This window comes from Oncorhynchus masou, unplaced genomic scaffold, assembly GCF_036934945.1.
Source record: "Oncorhynchus masou masou isolate Uvic2021 unplaced genomic scaffold, UVic_Omas_1.1 unplaced_scaffold_871, whole genome shotgun sequence".
NCBI classification, from domain to species: domain Eukaryota; kingdom Metazoa; phylum Chordata; class Actinopteri; order Salmoniformes; family Salmonidae; genus Oncorhynchus; species Oncorhynchus masou.
The window spans coordinates 266,793-286,993 of record NW_027015171.1 but is presented as its reverse complement, the minus strand read 5'-3'; the positions used below and the strand labels follow the sequence as shown (position 1 = coordinate 286,993).

At 47.5% G+C, this 20,201-nt stretch overlaps 1 pseudogene; it reads left to right on the top strand.

Moving 5' to 3' along the window:
• The first annotated feature begins 2,316 nt into the window (after window positions 1-2,316).
• Window positions 2,317-20,195, top strand: LOC135537904 (equilibrative nucleobase transporter 1-like; annotated as a pseudogene).
• Window positions 20,196-20,201: the final 6 nt, after the last annotated feature.

The following is a 20,201-nucleotide window of genomic DNA, read 5'->3' as shown; positions in this document are numbered from 1 at the left end:
GACCAGAGCCAGAGGTAAACAAACAGATGCTATGGACCAGAGCTAGGTGTAAACAAACAGATGCTATGGACCAGAGCCAGAGGTAAACAAACAGATGCTATGGACCAGAGCTAGGTGTAAACAAACAGATGCTATGGACCAGAGCAGAGGTAAACAAACAGATGATATGGACCTGAGCCAGAGGTAAACAAACAGATGCTATGGACCAGAGCACAAACAGATGCTATGAACCAGAGCTAGGTGTAAACTCTCCAGATGCTATGGACCAGAGCTAGGTGTAAACAAACAGATGCTATGGACCAGAGCCTGAGGAAACAAACAGATGCTATGGACCAGACAACATGGATGCTATGAACAAACAAACAGATGCTATGGACCAGGTCTACTAGGTGTAAACAAACAGATGCTATGGACCAGAGCTAGAAACAAACAGATGCATGGACCAGAGCTAGGTGTAAACAAACAGATGCTATGGACCAGAGCTAGGTGTAAACAAACATATGATATGGACCAGAGCCAGAGGTAAACAAACAGATGCTATGGACCAGAGCCAGAGCTAAACAAACACACTGGAAACAACACAAACCTTTGTAACCTGTTAGCTGTTAGTTCTGACAGCTCATGTAGGGATGTAGACGACACTGACCTTGTCACAGCTCACAGCCTCCTCTGGTCTGGTTGACTGTTGTGGAAGGCAGACAGAGGAACTCGCATGTGTGTCTGAGAGCCAGGATCTTTCAGGATAAGACAGTCACAGCCACAGACAGACACACTGGGAGGAGCCAAGGCACTCCAATGAACTACATGAGAGCCTATTCTGATTCGACACACAACCCCCACACCCCCTCCCTCCACCCTCCACCACTGGAACAATAATGTGTCTGATACAACATGGAACACACTGCATTCTCTCAGGCCTTTCCTGTCTCCAGCCTGCACACCACCTGCAACCTCTCCAACCCCCAGACACAACCTCAGTCAGTGACTCCACTAAAACTGCCAACTGGGACACCAGCCAACATGGAACACACTGAGGCATTCTCTCCAGCCGACAACATGGAACACACTGAGGCATTCTCCAACCAGCCGACAACACGGAACACACTGAGGCATTCTCTCCAGCCGACAACATGGACTTTGGGAACCTGGAGGCCCAGCAATTTAAACCAGTGAACCAGTTAGACCTTTACATTTAAGTCATTTAGAGACCTCCACCTTTCCAGAGCGACCAGTTAGAACCAGTGAACCAGTTAGAATCAGTGAGACAGTTAGAAACAGTGAATCAGTTAGAACCAGTGAGACAGTTAGAACCAGTGAACCAGTTAGAACCAGTTAGAACCAGTGAACCAGTTAGAACCAGTGAGCAAGTCAGATGAGGTGAACCAGTGAGCAGACAGAGAGAACTATGTGGTACTATAGAGACCAGAGAACTACGATGAACACTGTGTTCTGAGAGAGAAGACGACAGACGCTTCCACTGTTGGCCCTTCTACAGGTAGAGTGTGTGTGTGTGCATAGTATGCATCTTGTGAGTATGTTTGCTTTTGTGCCCAGTGTATCTGGGTTAACAGTGTATTTGCTGTTACATAGCAATACTATGTAACAGAGTTTCAGGAGCAGTGCCCTCTGTGTGTACTGTGTGTACTGTGTGTACTGTGTGTACTGTGTGTACTTGTGTACTGTGTGTCTGTGTGTAGAAACATAGTGCTATAGTGCCAGATGTAGTGAAAGAAAGGTTAAGGTTAATACTGGCTTTAATCCTGCCGAGTTCCTGATGGACCCCTATTCCCTATTTACTACCAGGGCCAGGGCTGGTCAAAGGTAGTGCACTACCAGGGCCAGGGCTGGTCAAAGGTAGTGCACTACCAGGGCCAGGGCTGGTCAAAGGTAGTGCACTATATAGGGAATAGTATGCCGTTTGGGACACATTTGTAGTAAACATGACGGACTCACCTGTGTTCTCTAACAGGCTGTCAGTAGTTCCTTTCAAGGTCTACTAGTTTGTGTTCATGTTCTACTAATTCTAGTCAATGCAGATCAACACAGTGAAGTGTGAGGTAAACTAGCTGCAGGGGGGTTCACTGCCCTCATTTATTTTAGTACTTCATATTTTGGCGCTCTGTCCCGCCTCATCTCCTCTTACTTTCCAAAAATACCCCTGGGGCTGAAAGGGGGCACCAATGCTGTGGTCAGAAATTGAGGGACCCACCACCACTCTACCGAGCTTCACCAACACCCCTCTGACCAGCAACACAAAGTCCCATAGGAGGAACCCGGAAGTGAAGCAGGAAGTAAGCTGCAGTGGCAGCAGAAAGCATGCTGGGATGTGGGGGCGGGGCCAAGCTGCGCCACAGTTTGACGGTGGCCTCGGGATTGGTTGAAAACCTGTGTTTCTCGGGGATAGCGTACGGCTGGGCGTCGCTGGTGTTCATCCTTAAGAACCAGGGCTACTTCAGTGACCTCTCTGTCTGTGACATCACTGCCAACACCACCGACCCCGGTGACATTATCACGTTGTCAGGGGAGCGGCCCGGTGATAACAACATACAGTCAGGTGAGTCATGAGCTCGCACACACACACTTTCTCTTTCACACACACACAACCTCTTTCTCACACACACAAAAGTCTCTTGAAGCTCACTGTCTCTCTGCTCCTGTCCCCTCTCTGTCTCCCTCTCTCTCTCTGACACCAGTACACAGGATGCACAGTTCTCTCTGGTCTCTCCATCCACTCTTTCCTTCTCGCCTCTCTCCAATCCCAGCCCTCCACCTTTCCTCTCTCTCCCAGCCTCCACCTTTCTCTCTCTCAATCCCAGCCCTCCAGCTTTCCTCCCCAGCCCTCCATCTTTCTTTTTTCTCTCTCTCTCTTCTCTAGTCTCTCTCTCTCTTTCTGAACTCTCCTTCTCTCTCTCTTCCCGCTCATTTCTCTCTCTTTCTCTCTCTCTCTCTCTCTCTCTCTCTTTCTCTCTCTTTCTCTCTCTCTCTCTCTCTCTCTCTCTCTTTCTCTCTCTCTCTCTTTCTCTCTCTCTCTCTCTCTCTCTCTCTCTCTCTCTCTCTCTCTCTCTCTCTCTTTCTCTCTCTCTCTCTCTCTCTCTCTCTCTCTCTCTCTTTCTCTCTCTCTCTCTCTCTCTGTCTCTCTCTCTCTCTCTCTCTCTCTCTCTCTCTCTCTCTCTCTCTCTCTCTCTCTCTCTCTCTCTCTCAGACTGTAGTGGCCAAGATGAACAGTTCTCTCTGGTCTTCACGGTCGCCTCCTTCTCCATGAACTTCCTGCGTTTTCCTCTGGGCTTCCTGTTCGACCGCTTCGGCACAATGGCGACCAGGCTCCTGGCCACGTGAGAATGTTTTATTATTGTAAAAATAAAATGTATTTTTGGGGGTCAACTAACTGGTGAGTGTCGTTTTTGCAACAATGGCTTTGTCTGAAATAGCACCCTATTCCCTGTTAGTGTCCTACTGTTGACCAGAGCCCTACACTATGAGCCCTGGTCTAAAGTAGTGCACTTTGTCTGAAATAGCACCCTATTCCCTATTAGTCTCCTACTCTTGACCAGAGCCCTACACTATGAGCCCTGGTCTAAAGTAGTGCACTTTGTCTGAAATAGCACCCTATTCCCTATTAGTGTACTACTGTTGACCAGAGCCCTACACTATGAGCCCTGGTCTAAAGTAGTGCACTTTGTCTGAAATAGCACCCTATTCCCTATTAGTGTACTACTGTTGACCAGAGCCCTACACTATGAGCCCTGGTCTAAAGTAGTGCACTTTGTCTGAAATAGCACCCTATTCCCTATTAGTGTACTACTGTTGACCAGAGCCCTACACTATGAGCCCTGGTCTAAAGTAGTGCACTGGGACAGGGTGTGAAATTAATTTCCAGGTGAACCAAAAGGAGAGCAGTTATTGATAAAAATCTATCAAAAATCTATCCGGTTTATTCCAAGAGTTAAGGGAGAACCTCCAGAACAGAAGCAGAGAACATTTCTAATGTTAATCACATTGTCACAGAAGATTCTGGAAACACCAGCCTGAGAGACTTGTAGGAATCCTCATCATCAGCTGCTACAGAATCACAGTGTCACAACACCAGCAGACATTTATACCGGCAGTTAAACAGGTCAAAGGTTGGGATGTCCCCACTCGCCTATACCCGGGCGCGAACCAGGGACCCTCTACACACATCAACAACAGTCACACTCGAAGCGTCGTTATCCATCGCTCCACAACAGCCACGACCCTTGCAGAGCAAGGGGAACAACTACTTCAAGGTCTCAGAGCAAGTGATGTCACCGATTGAAACGCCACTAGCGCGCACCGCTAACTAGCTAGCCATTTCACATCCGTTACATGGGCACAGACGTCAGTTCAACCTCTAGTTTTGATTCACATTTGGTTGAGTTGTCAACTGACGTGAATTCAACGCTAAATCAATAACAAACCAAAAAAATCACCACGTCGTTGGATTTAAGTAAAACGTTTGGGGTGACAATATATGACATAATCTGACGTTGAATACTTGTCAAATCCAATTCGTTTTCCACGTTGATTCAATGTCAATTACGTAGATGTTTTGGCTTGAAATGATGTGGAAACAACATGGATTCAACCACTTTTTGTCCAGTGGGTCAGTACTTAGTTCCAACCGATAATTATAGACTAACAGGGTTAATTAAACATGGTTAACTCCTGTTCCCCTCCCCAAAGGAAAGCATCTGTCTCCATACAATCCTGTTTATTACATATCATTCCATATCAACAGAAAATTAATTACAAGAAAATCATTTCTCCAATCATTTCCCATTACAGGCTGTCATTTCAGATACAGACAGTGTGTTTATAGATTTATCCCGCTGACAATGATTTTATTTAATTGTTGAATTTTTTATTTCACCTTTATTTAACCAGGTAGGCTAGTTGAGAACAAGTTCTCATTTGCAACTGCGACCTGGCCAAGATAAAGCATAGCAGTGTGAACAGACAACACAGAGTTACACATGGAGTAAACAAACATACAGTCAATAATACAGTAGAAAGAAACAAAACAAAAAGTCTATATACAGTGAGTGCAAATGGGGTAGGATAAGGGAGTTAAGGCAATAAATAGGCCATAGTGGCGAAGTAATTACAATATACCAATTAAACACTGGAGTGATAGATGTGCAGAAGATGATTGTGCAAGTAGAGATACTGGGGTGCAAAGGAGCAAGATAAATAAATACAGTATGGGGATGAGGTAGATAGATGGGCTGTTTACATGATGACAATGGTGATGGTATTTTACACATTTTGTTACGTTACAGCCTTACTCAAAAAATGTATTACATTGTTTTTCCCCCTCATCAATTTGCACACAATACCCCATAATGACATCACAATACCCCATAATGACATCACAATACCCCATAATGACATCACAATACCCCATAATGACAAAGCAAAAACTGGTTTTTGGAAATGTTTGCTAATTTATTCAAAATAAAAAACTGATATCACATTTACATAGGTATTCAGACCTTTTACTCAGTACTTTGTTGAAGCACCTTTGGCAGCGATTACAGCATTGAGTCTTCTTTGGTATGTCGCTACCAGCTTGGCACACCTGTATTTGGGGAGTTTCTCCCATTCTTTGCAGATCCTCTGTCAGGTTGGATGGGGAGCGTTGCTGCACAGCTTTTTTCAGGTCTCTTCAGACATTTTAGATCAGATTCATGTCTGGGCCACTGCATGACATTGAGACTTGTCCCGAAGCCACTCCTGTGTTGTCTTGGCTGTGTGCATAGGGTCATCGTCCTGTTGGAAGGTGAACCTTCACCCCAGTCTGAGGTCCTGAGCGCTCTGGAGCAGGTTTTCATCAAGGACCTCTCTGTACTTTGCTCCGTTCAGGTTTCCCTCGATCCTGACTAGTCTCCCAGTCCCTGCCGCTGAAAAACATCCCCACAGCATGATGATGCCACCACCATGATGATGCTTCACTGTAGGGATGGTGCCAGGTTTTGTACAAATGTGACGCTTGGCATTCAGGCCAACATTTTGTTTCTCATGGTCTGAGAGTCTTTAGGTGCCTTTTGGCAAACTCCAAGCGGGATGTCATGTGCCTTTTACTGTGGAGTGGTTTCCGTCTGGCCACTCTACTCTGAAGGCCTAATTGGTGGAGTGCAGCAGAGATGGTTGTCCTTCTGGAAGTTTCTCCCATCTCCACAGAAGACCTATAGAGCTCTGTCAGAGTGACCATTGGGTTTTTGATCACCTCCCTGACCAAGGCCCTTCTCCCCCGATTGCTCAGTTTGGCCGGGCGGCCAACTCTAGGAAGAGTCTCGGTGGTTCCAAACGTCTTCCATTTAAGAATGATGGCCAATGTGGTCTTGGGGACTTGAATGCTTCAGAATGTTTTTGTACCCTTCCACAGATCTGTGCCTTGACATAATCCTGTCTCGGAGCTCTATGGACAATTCCTTTGGCGTCATGGCTTGGTTTTTGCTCTGACATGCACTGTCTACTGTGGGACCTTATATAGACAGGTGTGTGCCTTTCCAAATCATGTCCAATCAATTGAATTTACCACAGGTGGATTCCAATCAAGTTGTAGAAACATCTCTAGGATGATCAATGGAAACAGGATACACCTGGGATCAATTTCGAGTCTCGTAGCAAAGGGTCTGAATACTTATGCAAATAAGGTATTTATTTTATTACTAAAAACTGTTTTCACTTCATCATTATGGGGTATTGTGTGTAGATTGCTGAGGATTTGTTTTAAATATATTTTTAGAATATGGCTTTGTGGATAAAGTCAAGGGGTCTGAATACTATCCGAAAGCACTGTGTCTCTAAATCAATGTTATCATGACACCAAATCATCACAAACTACCTATGCTCATACCCTCCCTCGCCCCTACCACCCTCCCTCCCTGCCTGCGTCTTCTTTTCTAGATGTCTGTACACCACGGGGACCTTGTTGATAACTGTCTCCAGTCCAGGTATTTTTATAACATATTGAAATGTCAGTTAGCGTGTCTTGACCTTCAGTCTTTAATTGACATTTTATTTTTTTATTGAGGAATTATTGCTTTGTCCCCCCCCCCCCGCTTCTCTCTCACACACACAGAGCAGTCAGCGTTGCTGTTTCCTGCCATCTCGTGCCTGATCACATCTGGAATGTTGTTCTACACCACCAACGCTCAGGTTGGTCTCTTTCAAAGCTACAGTCTGTCATCTCCATGTCATGACATGCATTTGGTCAACAGATGGAAAACTAGTGGTCATCTCTGTACCTCTGTCTTCTTCAGGTGGGGAACCTGTTCGACAGCCACCGTTCCACGGTCATATCGGTCTACGCCGGGGCCTTCGACTCCTCCGCCGCTGTCTTCCTCATCATCAAGGTAACACAGCATCTTCCTTATGACTATTCCTCAATGTGGGACAGGTTTCCTTATGACTATTCCTCAATGTGGGACAGGTTTCCTTATGACTATTCCTCAGTGTGGGACAGGTTTCCTTATGACTATTCCTCAATGTGGGACAGGTTTCCTTATGACTATTCCTCAGTGTGGGACAGGTTTCCTTATGACTATTCCTCAATGTGGGACAGGTTTCCTTATGACTATTCCTCAATGTGGGACAGGTTTCCTTATGACTATTCCTCAGTGTGGGACAGGTTTCCTTATGACTATTCCTCAGTGTGGGACAGGTTTCCTTATGACTATTCCTCAATGTGGGACAGGTTTCCTTATGACTCTTCCTCAATGTGGGACAGGTTTCCTTATGACTATTCCTCAATGTGGGACAGGTTTCCTTATGACTCTTCCTCAATGTGGGACAGGTTTCCTTATGACTATTCCTCAATGTGGGACAGGTTTCCTTATGACTATTCCTCAGTGTGGGACAGGTTTCCTTATGACTCTTCCTCAATGTGGGACAGGTTTAATGAGGGTTTATACTGTTGGAAACCTCCTGACTTCCTCAATACTCCTCAATGTGGGACAGGTTTAATGAGGGTTTGAACTAAAACCTTCTGACTTCCTGAATATTCCTCATTGTGGGACAGATTTCCTTATGACTATTCCTCAATGTGGGACAGGTTTCCTTATGACTATTCCTCAATGTGGGACAGGTTTCCTTATGACTATTCCTCAATGTGGGACAGGTTTCCTTATGACTATTCCTCAATGTGGGACAGGTTTCCTTATGACTATTCCTCAATGTGGGACAGGTTTCCTTATGACTATTCCTCAATGTGGGACAGGTTTCCTTATGACTATTCCTCAGTGTGGGACAGGTTTCCTTATGACTATTCCTCAGTGTGGGACAGGTTTCCTTATGACTATTCCTCAGTGTGGGACAGGTTTCCTTATGACTATTCCTCAGTGTGGGACAGGTTTCCTTATGACTCTTCCTTGACTGACTGCTTAATTCCATTGTGACAGATGCAAACTGAGCTCAGGCAAAAACATTCATGATTTAAGGAATCACTGATAATCAAAAGCGGTGAAGTAAGGATTCATACATGTTGTATATAACATCTCCCTCTTTCTCTCTCCCCCTTTCTCTCTCTCTCTCCCTCCCTCTTTCTCTCTCTCTCTCTCCCTCTTTCTCTCTCTCCCTCTTCCTCTCTCTCCCTCTTCCTCTTCCTCTCTCTCCCTCTTCCTCTTCCTCTCTCTGAAGTTTTTGTATGAAAGAGGGGTCTCTTTCCACTCCTCCTTCCTCGTTCTCTCCATCTGCAGCATCATCCATGTCTTCCGGACGTTCTTCCTCATGCCCAAGACCCACATCCCCTACCCACTCCCCGACAGATACGCTTATGGGTCAGAAGAACTATGACTCCCACGATGCACCACCACACCACACAACCAGACTAACAGTCACCATGGTGACCGGCCACTATGGATACCAAACAGGACTGTCGCCGCCATGATTTTAAAGAGGTGACTCTGACTGAGCTCTTTGTGACAGGGTGAGCTGCGGTGGCCGGCGTTGGGAGAGAGGGGGAGAGAGAGGAGAAAGGACGGAGGAGGAGGAGAGAGAAAAGGAGATGTGAATGCCAAATATCAGAAGAATGCTGTGTTACAGAAGGCTGAGAGTGTCCCGCTGCAGTTGCAGCACAAAGCAGGACCTTCCAGACCCGATCAGCCTGAGAGAGGTAAGAAACCTGGTCATCCCAGTCAATTCAATTAAATACAAAGGGCTTTATTGGCATGAAATAGTCCTACATATTGTAAAGGTTATTAAAAAGCACTGAGAAAGTGAGCAAAGTCATTCGCTCACAGACACCTCATACAGCCACACAAGCATCATAGAATATTGCCCCAACCAACACCCAGTCTCTGTCCTCCTCCCTTCCTCCGTCTCTCCCTCTCTCTTTGTCCTCCTCCCTTCCTCCCTTCCTCCGTCTCTCCTTCTCTCTCTGTCATCCTCCCTTACTCCGTCTCTCCCTCTCTCTCTGTCCTCCCTTCCTCCTTCTCTCCCTCTCTCTCTGTCCTCCTCCCTTCCTCCGTCTCTCCCTCTCTCTCTGTCCTTCTCCCTTCCTCCGTCTCGCCCTCTCTCTCTGTCCTCCTCCCTTCCTCCGTCTCTCCCTCTCTCTCTGTCCTCCTCCCTTCCTCCGTCTCTCCCTCTCTCTCTGTCCTCCCTTCCTCTGTCTCTCCCTCTCTCTTTGTCCTCCCTTCCTCCGTCTCTTCCTCTCTCTCTGTCCTCCTCCCTTCCTCCGTCTCTCCCTCTCTCTGTCCTCCTCCCTTCCTCCGTCTCTCCCTCTCTCTCTGTCCTCCTCCCTTCCTCTGTCTCTCCCTCTCTCTCTGTCCTCCTCCCTTCCTCCGTCTCTCCCTCTCTCTCTGTCCTCCTCCCTTCCTCTGTCTCTCCCTCTCTCTCTGTCCTCCTCCCTTCCTCCGTCTCTCCCTCTCTCTCTGTCCTCCCTTCCTCCGTCCCTCCCTCTCTCTCTGTCCTCCTCCCTTCCTCCGTCTCTCCCTCTCTCTGTCCTCCTCCCTTCCTCCGTCTCTCCCTCTCTCTCTGTCCTCCTCCCTTCCTCTGTCTCTTTGTCCTCCTCCCTTCCTCCGTCTCTCCCTCGCTCTCTGTCCTCCTCCCTTCCTCTGCCTCTCTCTCTCTCTCTCTCTCTGTCCTTCACCCCCTCCTTCTCTCTCTCTCTGTCCTTCACCCCCTCCTTCTCTCTCTCTCTGTCCTTCACCCCCCTCCTTCTCTCTCTCTCTGTCCTTCACCCCCCTCCTTCTCTCTCTCTCTGTCCTTCACCCCCTCCTTCTCCCTCTCTCTGTCCTTCACACCCCTCCTTCTCTCTCTCTGTCCTTCACCCCCTCCTTCTCTCTCTCTCTGTCCTTCACGCCACTCCTTCTCTCTCTCTCTGTCCTTCACCCCACCCCTCCGTCTCTCTCTCTCTGTCCTTCACCCCCTCCTTCTCTCTCTCTCTGTCCTTCACGCCACTCCTTCTCTCTCTCTCTGTCCTTCACACCACTCCTTCTCTCTGTCTCTCTCTCTGTCCTGTCACCCCCTCCTCCTCCTCTCTCTCTCTGTCCTTCACCCCCTCCTTCTCTCTCTCTCTGTCCTTCACCCCACTCCTTCTCTCTCGCTCTGTCCTTCACCCCCTCCTTCTCTCTCTCTCTGTCCTTCACCCCCTCCTTCTCTCTCTCTCTGTCTTTCACCCCCTCCCCTCTCTCTCTGTCCTTCACGCCACTCCTTCTCTCTCTCTCTCTGTCCTTCACCCCCCCTTCTCTCTCTCTCTGTCCTTCACCCCCTCCTTCTCTCTCTCTCTCCTGTCCTTCACCCCCTCCTTCTCTCTCGCTCTGTCCTTCACCCCCTCTTTCTCTCTCTCTCTCTATTCTTCACCCCCTCCTTCTCTCTCTCTGTCCTTCACGCCCACTCCTTCTCTCTGTCTCTCTGTCCTTCTCCCCCTCCTTCCCTCCTTCTCTGTCCTTCACCCCCTCCTTCTCTCTCTCTCTGTCCTTCACCCCCTCCTTCTCTCTCTGTCCTTCACCCCCTCCTTCTCTCTCCTCTGTCCTTCACCCCCTCCTTCTCTCTCTCTCTCTGTCCTTCACCCCCTCCTTCTCTCTCGCTCTGTCCTTCACCCCCCTCTTTCTCTCTCTCTCTATTCTTCACCCCCTCCTTCTCTCTCTCTCTGTCCTTCACCCCCTCCTTCTCCCTCTCTCTGTCCTTCACACCCCTCCTCCTCTCTCTCTGTCCTTCACCCCCCTCCTTCTCTCTCTCTCTGTCCTTCACGCCACTCCTTCTCTCTCTCTGTCCTTCACCCCCTCCGTCCTCTCTCTCTCTGTCTCTGTCCTTCACCCCCTCCTTCTCTCTCTCTGTCCTTCACGCCCCTCCTTCTCTCTCTCTCTGTCCTTCACACCACTCCTTCTCTCTGTCTATCTCTCTGTCCTTCACCCCCTCCTTCTCTCTCTCTCTGTCCTTCACCCCCTCCTTCTCTCTCTCTCTGTCCTTCACCCCCCTCCTCTCTCTCTCTCTGTCTTTCACCCCCTCCCCCTCTCTCTCTCTCTGTCCTTCCTTCTCGCCACTCCTTCTCTCTCTCTCTCTCTCTCTGTCCTTCACCCCCTCCTTCTCTCTCTCTCTGTCCTTCACCCCCTCCTTCTCTCTCTCCTTCACCCCCTCTCTCCTCTCTCCTTCTCTCTCGCTCTGTCCTTCACCCCCTCTTTCTCTCTCTCTCTGTTCTTCACCCCCTCCTTCTCTCTCTCTGTCCTTCACCCCCTCCTTCTCCCTCTCTCTGTCCTTCACACCCCTCCTCCTCTCTCTCTGTCCTTCACCCCCTCCTTCTCTCTCTCTCTGTCCTTCACGCCACTCCTTCTCTCTCTCTGTCCTTCACCCCCCTCCGTCTCTCTCTCTCTGTCCTTCACCCCCCTCCTTCTCTCTCTCTCTGTCCTTCACGCCACTCCTTCTCTCTCTCTCTGTCCTTCACACCACTCCTTCTCTCTGTCTATCTCTCTGTCCTTCACCCCCTCCTTCTCTCTCTCTCTGTCCTTCACCCCCTCCTTCTCTCTCTCTCTGTCCTTCACCCCCTCCTTCTCTCTCTCTCTGTCCTTCACGCCACTCCTTCTCTCTGTCTCTCTCTCTGTCCTTCACCCCCTCCTTCTCTCTCTCTCTGTCCTTCACCCCCTCCTTCTCTCTCTCTCTGTCCTTCACCCCCTCCTTCTCTCTCTCTCTGTCCTTCACCCCCTCCTTCTCTCTCTCTCTCTGTCCTTCACCCCCTCCTTCTCTCTCTCTCTGTCTTTCACCCCCTCCCCTCTCTCTCTGTCCTTCACGCCACTCCTTCTCTCTCTCTCTCTCTCTGTCCTTCACCCCCCTCCTTCTCTCTCTCTCTGTCCTTCACCCCCTCCTTCTCTCTCTCTCTGTCCTTCACCCCCTCCTTCTCTCTCTCTCTGTCCTTCACGCCCTCCTTCTCTCTCTCTCTCTGTCCTTCACCCCCCTTCTCTCTCTCTGTCCTCTCTCTCTCTCTCTCTCTGTCCTTCACCTCCTCCTTCTCTCTCTCTCTATTCTTCACCCCCTCCTTCTCTCTCTCTCTGTCCTTCACGCCACTCCTTCTCTCTGTCTCTCTGTCCTTCACCCCCTCCTTCTCTCTCTCTCTGTCCTTCACCCCCTCCTTCTCTCTCTCTCTGTCCTTCACCCCCTCCTTCTCTCTCTCTCTGTCCTTCACCCCCTCCTTCTCTCTCTCTCTGTCCTTCACCCCCTCCTTCTCTCTCTCTCTCTCTCTGTCCTTCACCCCTCCTTCTCTCTCTCTCTGTCCTTCACCCCCTCCTTCTCTCTCTCTCTGTCCTTCACCCCCTCCTTCTCTCTCTCTCTGTCCTTCACCCCCTCCTTCTCTCTCGCTCTGTCCTTCACCCCCCTCTTTCTCTCTCTCTCTATTCTTCACCCCCTCCTTCTCTCTCTCTCTGTCCTTCACGCCACTCCTTCTCTCTGTCTCTCTGTCCTTCACCCCCCTCCTTCTCTCTCTCTCTCTGTCCTTCACGCCACTCCTTCTCTCTCTCTCTCAATCCTTCACGCCACTCCTTCTCTCTCTCTCTCTCTCTCTCCCCCTTCTCTCTCTCTGTCCTTCACCCCCTCCTTCTCTCTCTCTCTCAGTTACCAGTTTTAGGAGTTGTGTCTTGTCCTGGTTCTTCCTGTGGCACCTGGTCTGGGTGGCTGTCATGCAGTTCTGTCACTTCCTGTTCATCGCCACGGTGAACCCCATGCTCAACCGGCTGGCCAACAGAGACCAGACCCTGGGTAAAAACTAACAGAAAAACACAAATACAACTATTTTTCTGCCTCTGTGTAGACTACTTCTCTAATTTAATGGTTATCAATGCTGTTCTTTTCTCTCTCTCTCTCTCTCTCTCTCTCTCTTCCTTCGCCTGTCTCTTGTTCTCTATCTCTACCCCCACTTTCTCTCTCTCTCTGTCTCTCTCTCTACCCCCACCTTCTCTCTCTCTCTCTCTGTCTCTCTCTATCTCTACCCCCCACCTTCTCTCTCTCTCTGTCTCTCTCTGTCTCTGTCTCTCTCTATCTCTACCCCCACCTTCTCTCTCTCTCTCTGTCTCTCTCTGTCTCTCTATCTCTACCCCCACCCTGTCTCTCTCTCTCTCTCTCTCTCTCTCTCTCTCTCTCTGTCTCTTTCTTTCAGTGAGTCAGTACACCAATGCCTTTGCCTTCACCCAGCTCTGTGGGGTCCTCTGTGGTCCCTGGAATGGCCTCATCATGGACAGACACAAGGGGAAGCCACTGGCTCCAGGTGGGTGACATCATAGACATTAAGGGCAGGTGACGGTGTGGGCATTCGAATAAGATGGTGCTGCTATTGATAGACAACATTTACACACAGTCACAATGTTACCTGGTGATATGGTGCTGCTAGTGATCGACAACACATAGTCACAATGTTACCTGGTGATATGGTGCTGCTATTGATAGACAACATTTACACACAGTCACAATGTTACCTGGTGATATAGTGCTGCTAGTGATCGACAACACATAGTCACAATGTTACCTGGTGATATGGTGCTGCTATTGATAGACAACATTTACACACAGTCACAATGTTACCTGGTGATATGGTGCTGCTAGTGATCGACAACACACAGTCACAATGTTACATGGTGATATGGTGCTGCTAGTGATCGACAACACAGAGTCACAATGTTACCTGGTGATATGGTGCTTCTAGTGATAGACAACACATAGTCACAATGTTACCTGGTGATATGGTGCTGCTAGTGATCGACAACACATAGTCACAATGTTACCTGGTGATATGGTGCTGCTAGTGATCGACAACACATAGTCACAATGTTACCTGGTGATATGGTGCTGCTAGTGATAGACAACACATAGTCACAATGTTACCTGGTGATATGGTGCTGCTATTGATAGACAACACATAGTCACAATGTTACCTGGTGATATGGTGCTGCTATTGATAGACAACATTTACACACAGTCACAATGTTACCTGGTGATATGGTGCTGCTAGTGATCGACAACACATAGTCACAATGTTACCTGGTGATATGGTGCTGCTATTGATAGACAACATTTACACACAGTCACAATGTTACCTGGTGATATGGTGCTGCTAGTGATCGACAACACATAGTCACAATGTTACCTGGTGATATGGTGCTGCTATTGATAGACAACATTTACACACAGTCACAATGTTACCTGGTGATATGGTGCTGCTAGTGATCGACAACACACAGTCACAATGTTACATGGTGATATGGTGCTGCTAGTGATCGACAACACAGAGTCACAATGTTACCTGGTGATATGGTGCTTCTAGTGATAGACAACACATAGTCACAATGTTACCTGGTGATATGGTGCTGCTAGTGATCGACAACACATAGTCACAATGTTACCTGGTGATATGGTGCTGCTAGTGATCGACAACACATAGTCACAATGTTACCTGGTGATGTGGTGCTGCTAGTGATAGACAACACATAGTCACAATGTTACCTGGTGATATGGTGCTGCTATTGATAGACAACACATAGTCACAATGTTACCTGGTGATATGGTGCTGCTATTGATAGACAACATTTACACACAGTCACAATGTTACCTGGTGATATGGTGCTGCTAGTGATCGACAACACACAGTCACAATGTTACCTGGTGATATGGTGCTGCTAGTGATCGACAACACACAGTCACAATGTTACATGGTGATATGGTGCTGCTAGTGATCGACAACACACAGTCACAATGTTACCTGGTGATATGGTGCTGCTAGTGATCGACAACACATAGTCACAATGTTACCTGGTGATATGGTGCTGCTAGTGATCGACAACACATAGTCACAATGTTACCTGGTGATATGGTGCTGCTAGTGATAGACAACACATAGTCACAATGTTACCTGGTGATATGGTGCTGCTATTGATAGACAACACATAGTCACAATGTTACCTGGTGATATGGTGCTGCTATTGATAGACAACACATAGTCACAATGTTACCTGGTGATATGGTGCTGCTAGTGATCGACAACACACAGTCACAATGTTACCTGGTGATATGGTGCTGCTAGTGATCGACAACACATAGTCACAATGTTACCTGGTGATATGGTGCTGCTAGTGATCGACAACACATAGTCACAATGTTACCTGGTGATATGGTGCTGCTAGTGATAGACAACACATAGTCACAATGTTACCTGGTGATATGGTGCTGCTATTGATAGACAACACATAGTCACAATGTTACCTGGTGATATGGTGCTGCTATTGATAGACAACACATAGTCACAATGTTACCTGGTGATATGGTGCTGCTAGTGATCGACAACACACAGTCACAATGTTACCTGGTGATATGGTGCTGCTAGTGATCGACAACACATAGTCACAATGTTACCTGGTGATATGGTGCTGCTAGTGATCGACAACACATAGTCACAATGTTACCTGGTGATATGGTGCTGCTAGTGATAGACAACACATAGTCACAATGTTACCTGGTGATATGGTGCTGCTATTGATAGACAACACATAGTCACAATGTTACCTGGTGATATGGTGCTGCTATTGATAGACAACACATAGTCACAATGTTACCTGGTGATATGGTGCTGCTAGTGATAGACAACACATAGTCACAATGTTACCTGGTGATATGGTGCTGCTAGTGATAGACAACACATAGTCACAATGTTACCTGGTGATATGGTGCTGCTAGTGATCGACAACACATAGTCACAATGTTACCTGGTGATATGGTGCTGCTAGTGATCGACAACACATAGTCACAATGTTACATGGTGATATGGTGCTGCTAGTGATAGACAACATTTAGAGACAGAATACAGACAATGAGGTTTAAACAAAGTGTACATACATTATATTCATTATATTATAAACTGGCTGGTTCGAGCCCTGAATGCTGATTGGCAGACAGCCGTGATATATCAGACCGTATTCCATGGGTATGACAAAACATGTATTTTTACGACTCTAATAACGTTGGTAAGCAGTTTATAACAGCAATAAGGCACCTCAGGTTTGTGGTAAATGGCCAATATACCACGGCTAAGGGCTGTACACAGGCGTTGCATCGTGTATAAGAACAGCGCTTATCCGTGGTATATTGACCATTTACCTCAAACCCCCTCGGGTCTTATTGCTTAATTAGGTGTCGTTAGGTGGCCATTTTGTGAAGTAGTCTGGCCTGACTGCTGGCTGTGGATCTGCAGTTGCACTTTGTGATAACTGTTGTTTATGTTGATACATTTATTGATTTCAAATCAAATCGAATTGATTTATTTCGCCCTTCTTCCATCAGCTGATATATCAAAGTGCTGTACAGAAACCCAGCCTAAAACCCCAAACAGCAAACAATTCAGGTGTAGAAGCACGGTGGCTAGGAAAAACTCCCTAGGAAGACAGAAACCAAGGATGAAACCTAGAGAGGAACCAGGCTATGAGGGGTGGCCAGTCCTCTTCTGGCTGTGCCGGGTGGAGATGATAACAGAACATGGCCAAGATGTTCAAATGTTCCTAAATGACCAGCATGGTCAAATAATAATAATCACAGTAGTTGTCGAGGGTGCAGCAAGTCAGCACCTCGGGAGTAAATGTCAGTTGGCTTTTCATGGCCGATCATTAAGAGTACCTGGGCCAGACTACACTTAACCATATGACCCACTGAAGAGATGAGTCTTCAGTAAAGACTTAAAGGTTGAGACTGAGTTTGCGTCTCTTACATGGGTAGGCAGACCGTTCCATAAAAATAGAGCTCTATAGGAGAAAGCCCTGCCTCCAGCTGTTTGCTTAGAAATTCTAGGGACAATTAGGAGGCCTGCGTCTTGTGACCGTAGCGTACGTGTAGGTATGTACGGCAGGACCAAATCAGAGAGATAGGTAGGAGCAAGCCCATGTAATGCTTTGTAGATTTAGATGGTGAATAAGTCCTGGAAAAGCTTACAGCTGTAGTTAAAGATGGACTCCATATAGTTCAACACAGTAGACCCAAGCAACAAGCAGTTAAAGATGGACTCCATTTAGTTCAACACAGTATACCCAAGCAACAAGCAGTTAAAGATGGACTCCATTTAGTTCAACACAGTAGACCCAAGCAACAAGCAGTTAAAGATGGACTCCATTTATTTCAACACAGTAGACCCAAGCAACAAGCAGTTAAAGATGGACTCCATTTATTTCAACACAGTAGACCCAAGCAACAAGCAGTTAAAGATGGACTCCATTTAGTTCAACACAGTAGACCCAAGCAACAAGCAGTTAAAGATGGACTCCATTTATTTCAACACAGTAGACCCAAGCAACAAGCAGTTAAAGATGGACTCCATTTAGTTCAACACAGTAGATCAAAGCAACAAGCAGTTAAAGATGGACTCCATTTATTTCAACACAGTATACCCAAGCAACAAGCAGTTAAAGATGGACTCCATTTATTTCAACACAGTAGATCCAAGCAACAAGCAGTTAAAGATGGACTCCATTTATTTCAACACAGTAGACCCAAGCAACAAGCAGTTAAAGATGGACTCCATTTATTTCAACACAGTAGACCCAAGCAACAAGCAGTTAAAGATGGACTCCATCTAGTTCAACACAGTAGACCCAAGCAACAAGCAGTTTAAATGAAAGTCAGAAGTATCTCAATCAACATTTCATCCTCACCCCCCTCTTTCTATGTCTTTCCCCTCCCGCCTCCCTCTGACACACTCTCCCTTCTCTCTCACCTTCTTTCTCTCCACAAAGGAGACGAAGCAAGAAGCCGACCTGCCCTCCTCTCTCTCCCTCTCACCTCCCTCCCTCCCTCTCACCTCCCTCCCTCCCTCTCACCTCCCTCTCTACCTCTCACCTCCCTCCCTACCTCTCACCTCCCTCTCTACCTCTCACCTCCCTCCCTACCTCTCACCTCCCTCCCTACCTCTCACCTCCCTCCCTACCTCTCACCTCCCTCCCTACCTCTCACCTCCTTCATTCTTTCTCACTCTCTCCCTTTTCTCTCCGTCTCTCTCTCTCCCGAAAGGAGAAACGAAGCAAGAAGCCGACCTGCGCTCCTCTTCTCTCTCCCTCTTCCTCACCTCCCTCCAGTGCCTCCTCTTCTACGTCTGCGTCTCCTCTCCTCTCCTTCCTCTCCAGTACCTCACCTTCATCCTGCAAGTCCTCAACAGTGCCTTCATCTATGGTGGACACCAAGCCTTCCTCACCATTGCGTACGTTAACACTGTGTGTATGTGTGTTATGTCTCCTATCCTAAAGCACCCCCAGCCCCACCATCACAATTTAACCCTACCTCGACCACCATTACTACTATTGCTTTAACCATTGAGGACCACTTTGTAAATAATCATTTTAATGAATACTTTCAAGTGATATCCTCTGGGTCCACATTGTACAGTTTGTTGTATATGTCTGTTACCCAAAATTAATTAAATTCAACAAAAGAAATCTCCACTAGTCATCCATTTGTTTAATCCGTCTGCCTTCTTCTTTTCCTCTCGTCTCCCCACCAGGTTTCCCGGCTGCCATTTTGGTAAGTTGTCTGGTCTGATAACATCTCTGTCAGCTGTGGTTCTGCTTCTCCAGTTCCCTGTTCTACGCCTCATCAGAGAGTTGCTGCATGGAGACCCTATCTATGTGAGTCAGTCAGTCAAATTCTTTATCCTACAGAAAACAGTAGGGGCCTCATACCTGTGTAATGAACTCGGGTTATATACCTTTGAGTGTTTACCAAGCCTCTCATCGAGTAACCGCTGTGGTTCTACGTACTTGGTGTATTCCAGAACTAACTGTTTCAACTAGTGAGGGGCTTGGTGATGACTAGATTGATGGAATCAGATGTGCTAGAACTGTAATACATTAAGTAAGTAGAATGGCTGGAGTACTGGAGAGGATGTTTTGGGAAACTGATAGACCACAGGCTCTGCACATGGGGGCTTAATCTTTGTGTTCTTCTTCCCACCTCTCCTCCAGGTGAACGTGGGTCTGACCCTCCTCACCCTCCTCACCTTCATCCACCCCCTCCATGTCCACCTCCACTGCCGCTCTCTAGCCAGTCAGAGGAGGGCTAGGTTCGAACAGGAAGTGACAAACTCAGGGTCAACGGTCACGTGCAACAGGCTGGTGGGGATGTGACTACAACCAACAACAGTAGTTGTGCGTCTCAATAGTCTAAAGTCGCTTCCTCTCCTTGTCTCCTTGTCTCCTTTCCTTTGATAACATTGATCTGATAAAATTGGTGGAAAACAGGGTCTGTGTCCCAAATAGTGCCCTATCCCCTATATAAGGCATTACTTTTGATGGGCCCTGGTTAAAAGTAGTGCCCTATATTAGGGAATAGGGTGCATTGGGGCACAAACATGTGCCTCTGCCTTCCCTTCGCCATCTTGCTTTCACTTGTCCGATGTAGGTGAAGGAGAGGAGACGAGGAGAGAAAGCATCTTTAGACTGTTGGGATGCATCCAGGACAATTGACACTACATCATGAACAATGCCACTGACTGTTCAAGGCAGGGCAAAGGAGGACAGTGACCAAAGTGAAGACCTACTGTAATGTGTGTGTTAACCTGTCTGATTGTAATAAAGAATACAACTAAACTGTGAAACAACAAAGTCTAAAGTATAATTTAGGTTTGAATGGTCAAAATAGAAATCACAATGGGTTAAATATGTGGCTCCCAAGTGACGCAGCGGTCTAAGGCACTGCATCTCAGTGCTAGAGGCGTCACTACAGACCCTGGT